Here is a 20,794-nt window from a genome sequence, read left to right as displayed (position 1 = left end):
GAAATTGCATCAGAATTTAATACAAAAGGCACAATGCCGACTTAAGTACAAGAGGACTGTCACTCTAACATTCTATGAACTGAACCTCTCCTGTGAGTCCAGTTTTAGATTCCGATGCTTCACTTCAGGTTTATTGTATACCTTGGACCTTCTTATTGACGATGAAAAACAGAAATTGCATCCGACTTTAATACAAAGGGCACAATGCCGACATAAGTACAAGAGCACTGCACTCTAAATTTCTATGATTTGAACCACTCCTGTGAGTCCCATTTTGGATTCCCATGCTTCACTTCAGGTTTACTGTGTACCTAGCAGCTTCCTATTGACGATGAAACACAGATATTACATCAGAATTTAATACAAAAGGCACAATGCCGACTTGAGTACAAGGGGACTAACGCTCAAACTTTCTACGATTTGAACCTCTCCTTTGAGTCCAGTTTTAGATTCCGATGCTTCACTTCAGGTTGTATCCCTTGGACCTTCTTATTGACGATGAAACACAGAAATTGCATCCAAATTTAATACATAAGGCACAATGCCGTCTTAAGTACAAGATGACTGACACTCTAACTTTCTATTAATTGAACCACTCCTGTGAGTCCAGTTTTAGATTCCGATGCTTCACTTCAGGTTTACTGTTTGCCTTGGACCAGCTTATTGACGATGAAACACAGAAATTGCATCTGAATTTAATACAAAAGGGACACTGACGACTTAAGTACAAGAGGAGTGACACTCTAACTTTGTATGATTCGAACCTCTCCTGTGAGTCCAGTTTTAGATACCGATGCTTCACTTCAGGTTTACTGTATCCCTTAGACCGTCTTATTGACGATGATACACAGAAACTGCATCCTAATTTAATACAAAAGGCACAATGCCGACATAAGTACAAGGGGACTGACTAACTTTCTATGATTTGAACCTCTCCTGTGAGTCCAGTTTTGGATTCCGATGCTTCACTTCAGGTTTACTGTATACCTTGGACCTTGTTATTGACGATGAAACACAGAAATTGCATCCGAATTTAATACAAAAGGCATAATGCCGACTTAAGTACAAGAGGACTGACACTCTAACTTTCTATGACTTGAACCTCTCCTGTGAGTCCAGTTTTAGATTCCGGTGCTTCACTTCAGGTTTACTGTATACCTTGGACCTTCTTATTGACGATGATACACAGAAATAACATCCGAATTCAATACAAAAGGCACAATGCCGACTAAAGTACAAGAGGACTGACTAACTTCCTATGATTTCAACCTCTCCTGTGAGTCCAGTTTTGGATTCCGATGCTTCACTTCAGGTTTAACGTATACCTTGGACCTTCTTATTGACGATGAAACACAGAAATTGCATCCGAATTTAATACAAAAGGCACAATGCAGACTTGAATACAAGAGAACTAACACTCTAACTTGCTATTAGTTGAATCTCTCCTTTGAGTCCAGTTTTAGATTCCGATGCTTCATGTCAGGTTTACTGTATCCCTTGGACCTTCTTATTGACGATGATACACAGAAATTGCTTCTGAATTTAATACAAAAGGCACATTGCCGACTTAAGTACAAGAGGACTGACTAACTTTCGATGATTTGAACCTCTCCTGTGAGTCCAGTTTTGGATTCCGATGCTTCACTTGAGGTTTAACGTATGCCTTGGACCTTCTTATTGACGATAAAACACAGAAATTGCATCAGAATTTAATACTAAACGCACAATGCCGACTTAAGTACAAGAGGACTGACACTCCAACTTTCTATGATTGGAACCTCTCCTGTGAGTCCAGTTTTAGATTCCGATGCTTCACTGCAGGTTTACTATCTCCCTTGGACCAGCTTATTGACGATGAAACACAGAAATTGCATCCGAATTTAACACAAAAGGCACAATGACGACTTAAGTACAAGAGGACTGACGCTCTAACTTTCTATGATTTGAACCTCTCCTGTGAGTCCAGTTTTAGATTCTGATGCTTCACTTCAGGTTTACTGTATCCCTTGTACCTTCCTAATGAGATGAAACACAGAAATTGCATCCGAATTTAATAGAAAAGGCACAGTGCCGACTTAAGTACTAGAGGACTGACACTCTAACTTTCTATGATTTGAACCTCTCCTGTGAGTCCAGTTTTAGATTCCGATGCCTCACTTCAGGTTTACTGTATACCTTGGACCTTCCTATTGACGATGAAACACAGTAATTGCATCCGAATTTAATACAAAAGGCACAATGCCGACTTAAGTACAAGAGGACTGACTAACTTTCGATGTTTTGAACCTCTCCTGTGAGTCCAGTTTTGGATTCCGATGCATCACTTGAGGTTTAACGTATGCCTTGGACCTTCTTATTGACGATAAAACACAGAAATTGCATCAGAATTTAATACTAAACGCACAATGACGACTTAAGTACAAGAGGACTGACACTCTAACTTTCTATGATTGGAACCTCTCCTGTGAGTCCAGTTTTAGATTCCGATGCTTCACTGCAGGTTTACTGTCTCCCTTGGACCAGCTTATTGACGATGAAACACAGAAATTGCATCCGAATTTAACACAAAAGGCACAATGACGACTTAAGTACAAGAGGACTGACGCTCTAACTTTCTATGATTTGAACCTCTCCTGTGAGTCTAGTTTTAGATTCTGATGCTTCACTTCAGGTTTACTGTATCCCTTGGACCTTCTTATTGACGATAAAACACAGAAATTGCATCCGAATTAAATACAAAAGGCACAATGCCGACTTAAGTACAAGAGGACTGACACTCTAACTTTCTATGATTGGAACCTCTCCTGTGAGTCCAGTATTAGATTCCGATGCTTCACTTCAGGTTTACTGTTTCCCTTGGACCAGCGTATTGACGATGAATCACAGAAATTGCATCCGAATTTAATACAAAAGGCACAATGCCGCCTAAAGTACAACAGGACTGACACTCTAACTTTCTATGATTTGAACCACACCTGTGAGTCCCGTTTTGGATTCCCATGCTTCACTTCAGGTTTACTGTATACCTTGGACCTTCTTATTGACGATGAAACACAGAAATTGCATCCGAATTCAATACAGAGGGCACAATGCCAACTTATGTACAAGAGGACTGACACTCTAACTTTCAATGATTTGAACCACTCCTGTGAGTCCCGTTTTGGATTCCCATGCTTCACTTCAGGTTTACTGTATACCTTGGACCTTCTTATTGACGATGAAACACAGATATTGCATCTGAATTTAATACAAAATGCACAATGCCGACTTAAGTCCAAGAGGACTGACACTCTAACGCTCTATGATTTGAACCTCCCCTGTGAATCCAGTTTTAGATTCCGATGCTTCACTTCAGGTTTACTGTATCCCTTGGACCTTCTTATTGACGTTGAAACACAGAAATTGCATCCGCATTTAATACAAAAGGCACAATGCCGACTTAAGTACAAGAGGACTGACACTCTAACTTTCTATGATCTGAACCTCTCCTGTGTGTCCAGTTTTAGAATCCGATGCTTCACTTCAGATTGACTGTATACCTTGGACCTTCTTATTGATGATGAAACACAGAAATTGCATCCGATTTCAATACAAAAGGCCCAATGCCGACTTAAGTACAAGAGGACTGACACTCTAACTTTCTAAGATTTGAACCACTCCTGTGAGTCCCATTTTGGATTCCCATGCTTCACTTCAGGTTTACTGTATACCTAGGACCTTCTTATTGACCATGAAACACAGAAATTACATCAGAATTTAATACAAAAGGCACAATGCCGACTTGAGTACAAGAGGACTAACCCTCTAACTTTCTATGATTTGAACCTCTCCATTGAGTCCAGTTTTAGATTCCGATGCTTCACTTCAGGTATACTGTATCAATTGGACGTTCTTATTGACGATGAAACACATAAAATTGCATCCGTATTTAATACAAAAGGCACAATGCCGACTTAAGTACAAGAGGACTAGCACTCTAACTTTCTATGATTTGAACCTCTCCTGTGAGTCCCGTTGTAGTTTCCGATGCTTCACTTCAGGTTTACTGTAATCCATGGACCTTCTTATTGACGATGAAACACAGAAATTGCATCTGTATTTAATAGAAAACGGCACAATGCCGACTTAAGTACAAGAGGACTGACACTCTAACACTCTATGATTTCAACCTCTCCTGTGAGTCCAGTTTTAGATTTCGATGCTTCACTTCAGGTTTACTGTATACCTAGGACCTTCTTATTGACGATGAAACACAGAAATTACATCCGAATTTAATACAAAAGGCACAATGCCGACTTAAGTACAAGAGGACTGACTAACGTTCTGTGATTTGAACCTCTCCTCTGAGTCCAGTTTTGGATTCCAATGCTTCACTTCAGGTTTAACGTATGCCTTGGACCTTCTTATTGACGATAAGACACAGAAATTGCATCCGAATTAAATACAAAAGGCACAATGCCGACTTAAGTACAAGAGGACTGACACTCTCACTTTCTATGATTGGAACCTCTCCTGTGAGTCCAGTATTAGATTCCGATGCTTCACTTCAGGTTTACTGTTTCTCTTGGACCAGCTTATTGACGATGAAACACAGAAATTGCATCCGAATTCAATACAGAGGGCACAATGCCAACTTATGTACAAGAGGACTGACACTCTAACTTTCAATGATTTGAACCACTCCTGTGAGTCCCGTTTTGGATTCCCATGCTTCACTTCAGGTTTACAGTATACCTTGGACCTTCTTATTGACGATGAAACACAGAAATTACATCCGAATTTAATACAAAATGCACAATGCCGACTTAAGTCCAAGAGGACTGACACTCTAACGCTCTATGATTTGAACCTCTCCTGTGAATCCAGTTTTAGTTTCCGATGCTTCACTTCAGGTTTACTGTATCCCTTGGACCTTCTTATTGACGTTGAAACACAGAAATTGCATCCGCATTTAATACAAAAGGCACAATGCCGACTTCAGTACAAGCGGACTGGCACTCTAACTTTCAATGATTTGAACCTTTCCTGTGAGTCCAGTTTTAGATTCCGATGCTTCACTTCAGGTTTACTGTATCCCTTGGTCCAGCTTATTGACGATGATACGCAGAAATTGCATTAGAATTTAATACAAAAGGTACAATGCCGACTTAAGTACAAGACGACTGACTAACTTTCTATGAGTCCAGTTTTGGATTCTGATGCTTCACTTCAGGTTTAACGTATGCCTCGGACCCTCTTATTGACGATAAAACACAGAAATTGCATCCGAATTTGATACAAGAGGCACATTGCCGACTTAAGTACAAGTGGACTGACACTCTGACTTTCTATGATTGGAACCTCTCCTGTGAGTCCAGTTTTCGGTTTCGATGCTTCACTTCAGGTTTACTGTATCCTTTGGACCAGCGTATTGACGATGAAACACAGATATTGCATCCGAATTTAATACAAAAGGCACAATGACGACTTAAGTACAAGAGGAGTGACACTCTAACTTTCTATGATTTGAACCTCTCCTGTGAGTCCAGTTTTGGATTCCGATGCTTCACTTCAGGATTACTGTATACCTTGGACCTTCTTACTGACGATGAAGCACAGAAGTTGCATCCGAATTTGTTACAAAAGGCACAGTTCCGACTTATGTACAAGAGGACTGACACTCTAACTTTCTAAGACATGAACCTCTCCTGTGAGTCCATTTTTAGCTTCCGATGCTTCACTTCAGGTTTACTGTATACCTTGGACCTTCTTAATGACGATGAAACACAGAAAGTGTATCCGAATTTAATACAAACGGCACAATGCCGACTTAAGTACAAGCGGGCTGACACTCTAACATTCTATGATTACAACCTCTCCTGTGAGTCCAGTTTTAGATTCCGACGCTTCACTTCAGGTTTACTGTTGCCCTTGGACCAGCTTATTGACGAAGAAACACAGAAATTGCATCCGAATTAAATACAAAATGCACAATGCCGACTTAAGTACAAGAGGAATGACACTCTAACTTTCTATGATTTGAACCTCTCCTGTGAGTCCAGTTTTAGATTCCGATGCTTCACTTCAGGTTTACTGTATCCCTTGGACCTTCTTATTGACGATGAATCACAGAAATTGCATCCGAATTCAATACAGAGGGCACAATGCCAACTTATGTACAAGAGGACTGACACTCTAACTTTCAATGATTTGAACCACTCCTGTGAGTCCCGTTTTGGATTCCCATGCTTCACATCAGGTTTACTGTATACCTTGGACCTTCTTATTGACGATGAAACACAGAAATTGCATCCGAATTTAATACAAAATGCACAATGCCGACTTCAGTCCAAGAGGACTGACACTCTAACGCTCTATGATTTGAACCTCTCCTGTGAATCCAGTTTTAGATTCCGATGCTTCACTTCAGGTTTACTGTATCCCTTGGACCTTTTTATTGACGTTGAAACACAGAAATTGCATCCGCATTTAATACAAAAGGCACAATGCCGACTTAAGTACAAGAGGACTGACACTCTAACTTTCTATGATCTGAACCTCTCCTGTGTGTCCAGTTTTAGATTCCGATGCTTCACTTCAGGTTTACTGTATACCTTGGACCTTCTTATTGACGATGAAACACAGAAATTGCATCCGATTTTAATACAAAAGGCCCAATGCCGACTTAAGTACAAGAGGACTGACACTCTAACTTTCTAAGATTTGAACCCCTCCAGTGAGTCCCGTTTTGGATTCCCATGCATCACTTCAGGTTTACTGAATACCTAGGACCTTCTTATTGACGATGAAACACAGAAATTACATCAGAATTTAATACAAAACGCACAATGCCGACTTGAGCACAAGAGGACTAACCCTCTAACTTTCTATGATTTGAACCTCTCCATTGAGTCCAGTTTTAGATTCCGATGCTTCACTTCAGGTATACTGTATCCCTTGGACGTTCTTATTGACGATGAAACACAGAAATTGCATCCGTATTTAATACAAAAGGCACAATGCCGACTTAAGTACAAGAGGACTGACACTCTAACTTTCTATGATTGGAACCTCTCCTGTGAGTCCAGTTTTAGATTCCGATGCTTCACTTTATGTTTACTGTTTGCCTTGTACCAGCTTATTGACGATGAAACACAGAAATTGCATTCGAATTTAATACAAAAGGCACAATGCCGACTTAAGTACAAGAGGACTAGCACTCTAACTTTCTATGATTTGAACCTCTCCTGTGAGTCCCGTTGTAGTTTCCGATGCTTCACTTCAGGTTTACTGTAATCCATGGACCTTCTTATTGTCGATGAAACACAGAAATTGCATCTGTATTTAACGAAAAAAGGCACAATGCCGACTTAAGTACAAGAGGACTGACACTCTAACATTCTATGATTTCAACCTCTCCTGTGAGTCCAGTTTTAGATTCCGATGCTTCACTTCAGGTTTACTGTATACCTAGGACCTTCTTATTGACGATGAAACACAGAAATTACATCCGAATTTAATACAAAAGGCACAATGCCGACTTAAGTACAAGAGGACTGACTAACGTTCTATGATTTGAACCTCTCCTGTGAGTCCAGTTATGGATTCCAATGCTTCACTTCAGGTTTAACGTATGCCTTGGACCTTCTTATTGGCGATAAAACACAGAAATTGCATCCGAATTTAATACAAAAGGCACAATGCCGACTTAAGTACAAGAGGACTGACACTCTAACTTTCTATGATTGGAACCTCTCCTGTGAGTCCAGTTTTAGATTCCGATGCTTCACTTCAGGTTTACTGTTTCCCTTGGACCAGCTTATTGACGATGAAACACAGAAATTGCATCCGAATTAAATATAAAAGGCACAATGCCGACTTAAGTACAAGAGGACTGACACTCTAACTTTCTATGATTTGAACCTCTCCTGTGAGTCCAGTTTTAGAATCCGATGCTTCACTTCAGGTTTACCGTATCAATTGGACCTTCTTTTTGACGATGAAACAGAAATTCCATCCGAATTTAATGCAAAAGGCTCAATGCCGACTTAAGTACAAGAGGACAGACACTCTAATTATCTAGGATTTGAACCACTCCTGAGAGTCCAGTTTTGGATTCCGATGCTTCACTTCAAGTTTACTGTATCCCTTATACCTTCTTATTGACGATGAAACACAGAAATTGCATCCGAATTTAATACAAAAGGCATAATGCCGACTTAAGTACAAGACGAATGACACTCTAACTTTCTATGATTTGACCCTCTCCTGTGAGTCCAGTTTTTGATTCCGATGCTTCACTTCAGGTTTACTGTATACCATGGACCATCTTATTGACGATGAAATACAGAAATTACATCCGAATTTAATACAAAAGGCACAATGCCGACTTAAGTACAAGAGGACTGACACTCTAACTTTCTAAGATTTGAACCTCTCCTGTGAGTCCAGTTTTAGATTCCGATGCTTCACTTCAGGTTTAATGTATCCCTTGGACCTTCTTATTGACGATGAAACACTGAAAATGCATCCGAATTTAATACAAGAGGCACAATGCCGACTTAAGTACAGGAGGACTGGCACTCTATCTTTCTATGATTTGAACCTCTCCTGTGAGTCCATTTGTAGATTCCGATGCTTAACTACAGGTTTACTGTTTACCTTGGACCTTCTTATTGACGATGAAACACAGAGATTGCATCCGAATTTAATCCAAATTCACAATGCCGACTTAAGTACAGGAGGACTGACACTCTAACTTTCTATGATTTGAACCTCTCCTGTGAGTATCGTTTTGGTTTCCGATGCTTCACTTCATTGGACCTTCTTATTTACGATGAAACACAGAAATTGCATCCGAATTTAATACAAACGGCAAAAAGCCGACTTAAGTACAAGAGGACTGACACTCTAACTTTCTAAGATTTGAACGTCTCCTGTGAGTCCAGTTTTAGATTCCGATGCTTCACTTCAGGTTTACTGTATCCCTTGGACCGACTTATTGACGATGAAACACAGAAATTGCATCCGAATTTAATACAAAAGGCACAATGCCGACTTAAGTACAAGACGAATGACACTCTAACTTCCTATGATTTGAACCTCTCCTGTGAGTCCAGTTTTAGATTCAGATGCTTCTCTTCAGGTTTACTGTATGCCTTGGACCTTCTTATTGACGATAAAACACAGAAATTGCATCCGAATTTAATATAAAAGGCAAAATGCCGACTTAAGTACAAGAGGACTGACACTCTAACTTTCAATGAATTGAACCTCTCCTGTGAGTCCAGTTTTAGATTCCGATGCTTCACTTCAGGTTAACTGTATCAATTAAAAATCGTATTGGCGATGAAGCACAGAAATTCCATCTGAATTTAATACAAAAGGCACAATGCCGACTTAAGTACAAGAGGACTGACACTTTAACTTTCGGTGATTTGAACCTCTCCTGTGTATCCAGTTTTAGATTCCGATGCTTCACTTGAGGTTTACTGTATCCCTTGGACCTTCTTATTGACGATAAAACACAGAAATTGCATCCGAATTCAATACAAACGGCACAATGCCGACTTAAGTACTAGTGGACTGACACTCTAACTTTCTATGATTTGAACATCTCCTGTGAGTCCAGTTTTAGATTCCGATGCTACACTTCAGTTTTACTGTATACCTTGGACCTTCTTACTGACGATGAAGCACAGAAATTGCATCCGAATTTATTACGAAAGGCACAATTCCGACTTAACTACAAGAGGACAGACACTCTAACTTTCTATGAATTGAACCTCTCTTGTGAGTCCAGTTTTAGATTCCGATGTTTCACTTCAGGTTTACTGTATACCTTGGACCTTCTTATTGATGATGAAACACAGAAATTGCATCCGAATTCAATACAAACGGCACAATGCCGACTTAAGTACTAGTGGACTGACACTCTATCTTTCTATGATTTGAACCTCTCCTGTGAGTCCAGTTTTAGATTCCGATGTTTCACTTCAGGTTTACTGTATACCTTGGAACCTCTTATTGACGATGAAATACAGAAATTGCTTCCGAATTTAATACAAAAGGCACAATGCCGACTTAAGTACAAAAGGAGTGACACTTAATTTTCTATGATTTGAACCTTTTCAGTGAGTCCCGTTTTGGATTCCGATGCTTCACTTCAGGTTTACTGTATACCTTGGACCTTCTTATTGACGATAAAACACAGAAATTGCATCCGAATTTAATACAAAATGCACAATGTCGACTTAAGTCCAAGAGGACTGACACTCTAACTTTCTAAGATTTAAACCCCTCCCGTGAGTATAGTTTTAGATTCCGATGCTTCACTTCAGGTTTACTGTATACCTAGGACCTTCTTACTGACGATGAAGCACAGAAATTCCATCCGAATTTATTACAAAAGACACAATTCCGACTTAAGTACAAAAGGACTGACACTTAATTTTCTATGATTTGAACCTTTTCAGTGAGTCCCGTTTTGGATTCCGATGCTTTAATTCAAGTTTACTGTATACCTTAGACCTTCTTATTGACGATGAAACACAGAAATTGCATCCGAATTTAATACAAAAGGCACGATGCCCACTTAAGTACAGGAGGACTGACACTCTAACTTTCTATGATTGGAACCTCTCCTGTGAGTCCAGTTTTAGATTCCGATGCTTCACGTCAGGTTTACTGTATCCCTTGGACCAGCTTATTGACGATGAAACACAGAAATTGCATCCTAATTTAATACTAAGGGCACAATGCCGACTTAAGTACAAGAAGACTGACACTCTAACTTTCTATGATTTGAACCTCCCCTGTGAGTCAAGATTTAGATTTCGATGCTTCACTAAAGGATTCCTATATACCTGGGACCTTCTTATTGACGATGAATCACAGAAATTGCATCCGAATTTAATACAAAAACCACAAAGCCGACTTAAGTACAAGAGGACTGACACTCTAACTTTCTATGATATGATCCTCTCCTGTGAGTCCAGTTTTAGATTTCGATGCTTCACTTCAGGTTAACTGTATCCCTTGGACCTTCTTATTGACGATGAAACACAGAATTTGCATCCGAATTTAATACAAAAATCACAATGCCGACTTCAGTACAAGAGGACTGACACTCTAACTTTCTATGATTTGAACCACTCATGTAAGTCCAGTTTTAGATTCCGATGCTTCACTTCAGGTTTACTGTATCAATTGAAAATCGTATTGGCGATGAAACACAGAAATTCCATCCGAATTTAATACAAAAGGCACAATGCCGACTTAAGTACAAGAGGAATGACACTCTAACTTTCTATGATTTGAACCTCTCCTGTGAATCCAGATTTAGATTCCGATGCTTCACTTCAGGTTTACTGTATACCTTGGACCCGCATATTGACGATGAAATACAGAAATTGCATCCGAATTTAATACAAAAGGCACAATGCCGACTTAGGCACAAGAGGACTGACACTTAATTTTGTATGATTTGAACCTCTTCAGTGAGTCCCATTTTGGATTCCGATGCTTCACTTCAGGTTTACTGTATACCTTGGACCCTCTTATTGACGATGGAACACAGAAATTGCATCCGAATTTAATACAAAATGCACAATGCCGACTTAAGTCCAAGAGGACTGACACTCTAACTTTCTATGATTTAAACCCCTCCCGTGAGTCCAGTTTTAGATTCCGATGCTTCACTTCAGGTTTTCTGTATATCTTGGACCTTCTTACTGACGATGAAGCACAGAAATTCCATCCGAATTTATTACAAAAGACACAATTCCGACTTAAGTACAAGAGGACTGACACTCTAACTTTCTATGATTTGAACCTCTCCTGTGAGTTCAGTTTTAGATTCCGAAGCTTCACTTCAGGTTTACTGTATACCTTGGACATTCATATTGACGATGAATCACAGAAATAGCATCCGAATTTAATACAAAAGGCACAATGCCGACTTAAGTACAAGAGGACTGACACTCTAACATTCTATGATTTGAACCTCTCCTGTGAGTCCAGTTTTAGATTCCGATGCTTCACTTCATGTTTACTGTATACCTTGGACCTGCTTATTGACGATGAAACACAGAAATTGCATCCGAATTTAATGCAAAAGGCATAATGCCGACTTAAGTACAGGAGGACTGACACTCTAACTTTCTAAGATTTGAACGTCTCCTGCCAGCCCCGTTTTAGATTCCGATGCTTCACTTCAGGTTTACTGTATCCCTTGGACAAGCTTATCGACGATGAAACGCAGAATTTGCATCCGAATTTAACACAAAAGGTACATTGCCGACTTAAGTACAAGAGGACAGACACTCAAACTTTCTATGATTTGAACCTCTCTTGTGAGTCCAGTTTTACATTCCGATGCTTCACTAAAGGTATCCTGTATACCTTGGATCTTCTAATTGACGATGCAACACAGTAAATGCATCCGAATTTAATACAAAAGGCACAATGCCGACTTAAGTACAAGAGTACTGACACTCTAACTTTCTATGATTTGAACCTCTCATGTGAGTCCAGTTTCAGATTCCGATGCTTCACTTCAGGTTTACTGTATACCTTAGACCTTCTTATTGACGATGAAACACAGAAATTGCATTCGAATTTAATACAAAAGGCACAATGCCGACTTAAGTACAGGAGGACTGACACTCTAACTTTCTACGATTGGAACCTCTCCTGTGAGTCCAGTTTTAGATTCCGATGCTTCACTTCAGGTTTTCTGTATCCCTTGGACCAGCTTATTGACGATGAAACACAGAAATTGCATCCTGATTTAATACTAAAGGCACAATGCCAACTTAAGTACAAGAAGACTGACACTCTAACTTTCTATGATTTGAACCTCTCCTGTGAGTTCAGTTTTAGATTCCGATGCTTCACTTCAGGTTTACTGTATACCTTGGACCCTCTTATTGACTATGAAATGCAGAAATTGCATCCGAATTTAATGCAAAAGGCACAATGCCGACTTAAGTACAAGAGGACTGACACTTAATTTTCTATGATTTGAACATTTCCTGTGAGTCCCGTTTTGGATTCCGATGCTTCACTTCAGGTTTACTGTATACCTTGGACCCTCTTATTGACGATGAAACACAGAAATTGCATCCGAATTTAATACAAAATGCACAATGCCGACTTAAGTCCAAGAGGACTGACACTCTAACTTTCTATGATTTAAAAACCTCCCGTGAGTCCAGTTTTAGATTCCGATGCTTCACTTCAGGTTTACTGTATACCTTTGACCTTCTTACTTACGATGAAGCACAGAAATTCCATCCGAATTTAATACAAAAGGCACAATGCCGACTTAAGTACAAGAGTACCGACATTCTAACTTTCTATGATTTGAACCTCTCCTGTGAGTCCAGTTTTAGATTCCGATGCTTCACTTCAGGTTTACTGTATCCTTCGGACCTTCTTATTGACGATGAAACACAGAAATTGCATCCGAATTTAATACAAAAGGCACAATGCCGACTTAAGTACAGGAGGAATGACACTCTAACTTTCTATTATTTGAACCTCTTCTGTCAGTCCCGTTTTAGATTCCGATGCTTCACTTCAGATTTACTGTATCCCTTGGACCCTCTTATTGACGATGAAACACAGAAATTGAATCCGAATTTAATACAAACGGCACAATGCCGAATTAAGTACAAGAGGCCTGACACTCTAACTTTCTATGATTTAAAAACCTCCCGTGAGTCCAGTTTTAGATTCCAATGCTTCACTTCAGGTTTGCTTTATACCTTGGACCTTCTTATTGACGATGAAACACTGAAATCACATCCGAATTTAATACAAAAGCCACAATGCCGACTTGAGTACAAGAGGACTGACACACTAACGTTCTTTGATTTGAACCTCTCCTTTGAGTCCAGTTTTAGATTCCGATGCTTCACTTCATGTTTACTGTATCCCTTGGACCTTCTTATTGACGATGAAACACAAAAATTGCATCCGAATTTAATACAAAACGCACAAGGCGAACTTAAGTACACGAAAACTAACATTCTAACTTTCTATGATTTGAACCTCTCCTGTGAGTCCAGTTTTGGATTCCAATGCTTCACTTCAGGTTTACTGTATACCTTGGACCCGCTTACTGACGATGAAACACAGAAATTGCATCCGAATTCAATGCAACCGGCAAAATGGTGACTTAAGTACAAGTGGACTGACACTCTATATTTCTATGATTTGAACCTCTCTTGTCAGTCTAGTATTGGATTCCGATGCTTCACTTCAGGTTTACTGTATACCTTAGAACTTCTTATTGTCGATGAAACACAGAAATTGCATCCGAATTTAATACAAACGACACAATGCCGACTTCAGTACAAGAGCACTGACACTCCAACTTACTATGATTGGAACCTCACTTGTGAGTCCAGTTTTAGATTCCGATGTTTCACTTCAGGTTTACTGTATCCCTTGGACCAGCTTATTGACGATGAAACACAGAAATTGCATCCTAATTTAATACTCAAGGCACAATGCCGACTTAAGTACAAGAAGACTGACACTCTAACTTTCTGTGATTTGAACCTCCCCTGTGAGTCAAGTTTTGGATTTCGATGCTCACTAGAGGATTCCTGTATACCTTGGACCTTCTTATTGACGATGAAACACAGAAATTGCATCCGAATTTAATACAAAAGGCACAAAGCCGACTTAAGTACAAGAGGACTGACACTCTAACTTTCTATGATATGATCATCTCCTGTGAGTCACGTTTTAGATTCCGATGCTTCACTTCAGGTTTACTGTATCCCTTGGACCTTCTTATTGACGATGAAACACAGAATTTGTATCCAAATTTAATACAAAAGGCACAATGCCGACTTATGTACAAGAGGACTGACACCCTAACTTTCTATGATTTGAACCACTCCTGTAAGTCCAGTTTTAGACTCCGATGCTTCACTTCAGGTTTACTGTATCAATTAGAAATCGTATTGGCGATGAAACACAGAAATTCCATCCGAATTTAATACAAAAGGCACAATGCCGACTTAAGTACAAGAGGATTGACATTTTAACTTTCGGTGATTTGAATCTCTCCTGTGTATCCAGTTTTAGATTCCGATGCTTCACTTCAGGTTTACTGTATCCCTTGGACCGTCTTATTGACGATGAAACACAGAAATTGCATCCGAATTTAATACAAAAGGCACAATGCCGACTTAAGTACAAGAGGAATGACACTCTAACTTTATATGATTTGATCCTCTCCTGTGAGTGCAGATTTAGATTCCGATGCTTCACTTCAGGTTTACTGTATACCTTGGACCCTCTTACTGACGATGAAACACAGAAATTGCATCCGAATTTAATACAAAATGCACAATGCCAACTTAAGTCCAAGAGGACTGACACTCTAACTTTCTATGATTTAAACCCCTCCTGTGAGTCCAGTTTTATATTCCGATGCTTCACTTCAGGTTTACTGTATACCTTGGACCTTCTTACTGACGATGAAGCACAGAAATTCCATTCGAATTTAATACAAAAGACACAATGCCTACTTAAGTACATGAGTACTGACACGCTAAATTTCTATGATTTGAACTTCTCATGTGGGTCCAGTTTTAGATTCCGATGCTTCACTTCAGGTTTACTGTATCCCTTGGACCTTCTTATTGACGATAAAACACAGAAATTGTATCCAAATTTAATACACAAGGCACAATGCCGACTTGAGTACAAGAGGACTGACACACTAACGTTCTTTGATTTGAACCTCTCCTTTGAGTCCAGTTTTAGATTCCGATGCTTCACTTCAGGTTTACTGTATCCCTTGGACCATCCTATTGACGATGAAACACAAAAATTGCATCCGAATTTAATACAAAACGCACAATGCCAACTTAAGTGCAAGAAAACTGACACTCTAACTTTCTATGATTTGAACCTCTCCTGTGAGTCAAGTTTTCGATTCTGATGCTTCACTTCAGGTTTACTGTATACCTTGGACCCTCGTATTGACGATGAAACACAGAAATTGCATCCGAATTTAATACAAAAGGCACAATGTCGACTTAAGTGCAAGAGGACTGGCACTTTAACTTTCGATGATTTGAACCTCTCCTGTGAATCCAGTTTTAGATTCCGATACTTCACTTCAGGTTTACTGTATCCCTTGGACCTTCTTATTGACGATGAAACACAGAAATTGCATCCGAATTTAATACAAAAGGCACAATGCCGACTTAAGTACAAGAGGAATGACACTCTAACTTTCTATGATTGGAACCTCTCCTGTGAGTCCAGTTTTAGATTCCGATGCTTCACTTCAGGTTTTCTGTATACCTTGGACCTTCATATTGACGATGAAACACAGAAATTGCATCCGATATTAATACAAAATGCACACTGCCGACATAAGTCCAAGAGGACTGACACTCTAACTTTCTATGATTTAAACCTCTCCTGTGAGTCCAGTCTTAGATTCCGTTGCTTCACTTCAGGTTTACTGTATACCTTGGACCTTCTTACTGACGATGAAGCACAGAAATTCAATCCGAATTTATTACATAAGACACAATTCCGACTTAAGTACAAAAGGACTGACTCTCTAAATTTCTATGATTTGAACCTCTCCTGTGAGTTCAGTTTTGGTTTCCGATGCTTCACTTCAGGTTTACTGTATACCTTGGACCTTCTTATTGACGATGAAACACAGAAATTGCATCCGATATTAATACAAAATGCACACTGCCAACATAAGTCCAAGAGGACTGACACTCTAACTTTCTATGATTTAAACCTCTCCTGTGAGTCCAGTCTTAGATTCCGTTGCTTCACTTCAGGTTTACTGTATATCTTGGACCTTCCTACTGACGATGAAGCACAGAAATTCAATCCGAATTTATTACATAAGACACAATTCCGACTTAAGTACAAGAGGACTGACACTCTAACTTTCTATGATTTGAACCTCTCCTATGAGTCCAGTTTTAGCTTCCGATGCTTCACTTCAGGTTTACTGTATACCTTGGACCTTCTTATTGACGATGAAACAGAGAAATTGCATCCGAATTTAATGCAAAAGGCACAATGCCGACTTAAGTACAGGAGGAATGACACTCTAACTTTCTATGATTTGAACCTCTCCTGTGAGTCCAGTTTTAGATTCCTATGCTTCACTTCAGGTATACTGTATACCTTGGACCTTCTTATTGACGATGAAACACAGAAATTACATCCGAATTTAATACAAAAGCCACAATGCCGACTTGAGTACAAGAGGACTGACACACTAACGTTCTTTGATTTGAACCTCTCCTTTGAGTCCAGTTTTAGATTCCGATGCTTCACTTCAGGTTTACTGTATCCCTTGGACCATCCTATTGACGATGAAACACAAAAATTGCATCCGAATTTAATACAAAACGCACAATGCCGACTTAAGTGCAAGAAAACTGACACTCTAACTTTCTATGATTTGAACCTCTCCTGTGAGTCAAGTTTTCGATTCTGATGCTTCACTTCAGGTTTACTGTATACCTTGGACCCTCGTATTGACGATGAAACACAGAAATTGCATCCGAATTTAATACAAAAGGCACAATGTCGACTTAAGTGCAAGAGGACTGGCACTTTAACTTTCGATGATTTGAACCTCTCCTGTGAATCCAGTTTTAGATTCCGATACTTCACTTCAGGTTTACTGTATCCCTTGGACCTTCTTATTGACGATGAAACACAGAAATTGCATCCGAATTTAAAACAAAAGGCACAATGCCGACTTAAGTACAAGAGGAATGACACTCTAACTTTCTATGATTGGAACCTCTCCTGTGAGTCCAGTTTTAGATTCCGATGCTTCACTTCAGGTTTTCTGTATACCTTGGACCTTCATATTGACGATGAAACACAGAAATTGCATCCGATATTAATACAAAATGCACACTGCCGACATAAGTCCAAGAGCACTGACACTCTAACTTTCTATGATTTAAACCTCTCCTGTGAGTCCAGTCTTAGATTCCGTTGCTTCACTTCAGGTTTACTGTATACCTTGGACCTTCTTACTGACGATGAAGCACAGAAATTCAATCCGTATTTATTACATAAGACACAATTCCGACTTATGTACAAAAGGACTGACTCTCTAAATTTCTATGATTTGAACCTCTCCTGTGAGTTCAGTTTTGGATTCCGATGCTTCACTTCAGGTTTACTGTAAACCTTGGACCTCCTTATTGACGATGAAACACAGAAATTGCATCCGTATTTAATACAAAAGGCACAATGCCGACTTAAGTACAAGAGGACTGACACTCTAACTTTCTATGATTTGAACCTATCCTGTGAGTCCAGTTTTAGATTCCGATGCTTCACTAAAGGTTTTCTGAATACCTTGGACCTTCTTATTGAGGATGAAACACAGAAATTGCATCCGAATTTAATACAAAAGGCACAATGCCGTTTTAAGTACAAGAGGACTGACACTCTAACATTCTATGATATGAGCCTCTCCTATGAGTCCAGTTTTAGCTTCCGATGCTTCACTTCAGGTTTACTGTATACCTTGGACCTTCTTATTGACGATGAAACAGAGAAATTGCATCTGAATTTAATGCAAAAGGCACAATGCCGACTTAAGTACAGGAGGACTGACACTGTAACTTTCTATGATTTGAACCTCTCCTGTGAGTCCAGTTTTAGATTCCTATGCTTCACTTCAGGTATACTGTATACCTTGGACCTTCTTATTGACGATGAAACACAGAAATTACATCCGAATTTAATACAAAAGCCACAATGCCGACTTGAGTACAAGAGGACTGACACACTACCGTTCTTTGATTTGAACCTCTCCTTTGAGTCCAGTTTTAGATTCCGATGCTTCACTTCAGGTTTACTGTATCCCTTGGACCATCCTATTGACAATGAAACACAAAACTTGCATCCGAATTTAATACAAAACGCACAATGCCGACTTAAGTACAAGAAAACTGACACTCTAACTTTCTATGATTTGAACCTCTCCTGTGAGTCCAGTTTTCGATTCTGCTGCTTCACTTCAGGTTTACTGTATACCTTGGACCCTCGTATTGACGATGAAACACAGAAATTGCATCCGAATTTAATACAAAAGGCACAATGCCGACTTAAGTGCAAGAGGACTGACACTTTAACTTTCGATGATTTGAACGTCTCCTGTGAGTCCAGTTTTAGATTCCTATGCTTCACTTCAGGTATACTGTATACCTTGGACCTTCTTATTAACGATAAAACACAGAAATTGCATCCGAATTTAATACCAAAGGCACAATGCCGACTTAAGTACAAAAGGACTGACACTTTAACTTTCTAAGATTTGAACGTCTCCTGTGAGTACAGTTTTAGATTCCGATGCTCCACTTCAGGTTTACTGTATCCCTTGGACCTTCTTATTAACGATAAAACACAGAAATTGCATCCGAATTTAATACCAAAGGCACAATGCCGACTTAAGTACAAGAGGACTGACACTTTAACTTTCTAAGATTTGAACGTCTCCTGTGAGTACAGTTTTAGATTCCGATACTTCACTTCAGGTTTACTGTATCCCTTGGACCTTCTTATTGACGATGAAACACAGAAATTGCATCCGAATTTAATACAAAAGGCACAATGCCGACTTAAGTACAAGAGGAATGACACTCTAACTTTCTATGATTGGAACCTCTCCTGTGAGTCCAGTTTTAGATTCCGATGCTTCACTTCAGGTTTTCTGTATACCTTGGACCTTCATATTGACGATGAAACACAGAAATTGCATCCGATATTAATACCAAATGCACACTGCCAACATAAGTCCAAGAGGACTGACACTCTAACTTTCTATGATTTAAACCTCTCCTGTGAGTCCAGTCTTAGATTCCGTTGCTTCACTTCAGGTTTACTGTATACCTTGGACCTTCTTACTGACGATGAAGCACAGAAATTCAATCCGAATTTATTACATAAGACACAATTCCGACTTAAGTACAAAGGGACTGACTCTCTAAATTTCTATGATTTGAACCTCTCCTGTGAGTTCAGTTTAGGATTCCGATGCTTCACTTCAGGTTTACTGTATACCTTGGACCTTCTTATTGACGATGAAACACAGAAATTGCATCCGTATTTAATACAAAAGGCACAATGCCGACTTAAGTACAAGAGGACTGACACTCTAACTTTCTATGATTTGAACCTCTCCTGTGAATCCAGTTTTAGATTCCGATGCTTCACTTCAGGTTTACTGTATACCTTGGACCTACTTAGTGACAATGAAACACAGAAATTGCATCCGAATTTAACACAAAAGGCACAAAGACGACTTAAGTACAAGAGGACTGACACTCTAACTTTCTATGATATGATCCTTTCCTGTGAGTCCAGTTTTAGATTCCGATCCTTCACTTCAGGTTTACTGTATCAATTGGAAATCGTATTGAAGATGAAACACAGAAATTCCATCCGAATTTAATGCAAAAGGCACAATGCCGACTTAAGTACAAGAGGACTGACACTCTAATGTTCTATGATTTGAACCTTTCCTGTGAGTCCCGTTTTGGATTCCGATGCTTCACTTCAGGTTTACTGTATACCTTAGACCTTCTTACTGACGATGAAGCACAGAAATTCAATTCGAATTTATTAAATAAGACACAATTCCGACTTAAGTACAAGAGGACTGACACTCTAAATTTCTATGATTTGAACCACTCCTGTGAGTTCAGTTTTGGATTCCGATGCTTCACTTCAGGTTTACTGTATACCTTGGACCTTCTTATTGACGATGAAACACAGAAATTGC

The sequence above is a fragment of the Schistocerca americana genome, chromosome 3 (assembly GCF_021461395.2).
Source record: "Schistocerca americana isolate TAMUIC-IGC-003095 chromosome 3, iqSchAmer2.1, whole genome shotgun sequence".
Taxonomy (NCBI): domain Eukaryota; kingdom Metazoa; phylum Arthropoda; class Insecta; order Orthoptera; family Acrididae; genus Schistocerca; species Schistocerca americana.
The sequence above is the reverse complement of the archived record's forward strand: the minus strand, read 5'-3'. Positions refer to the sequence as shown.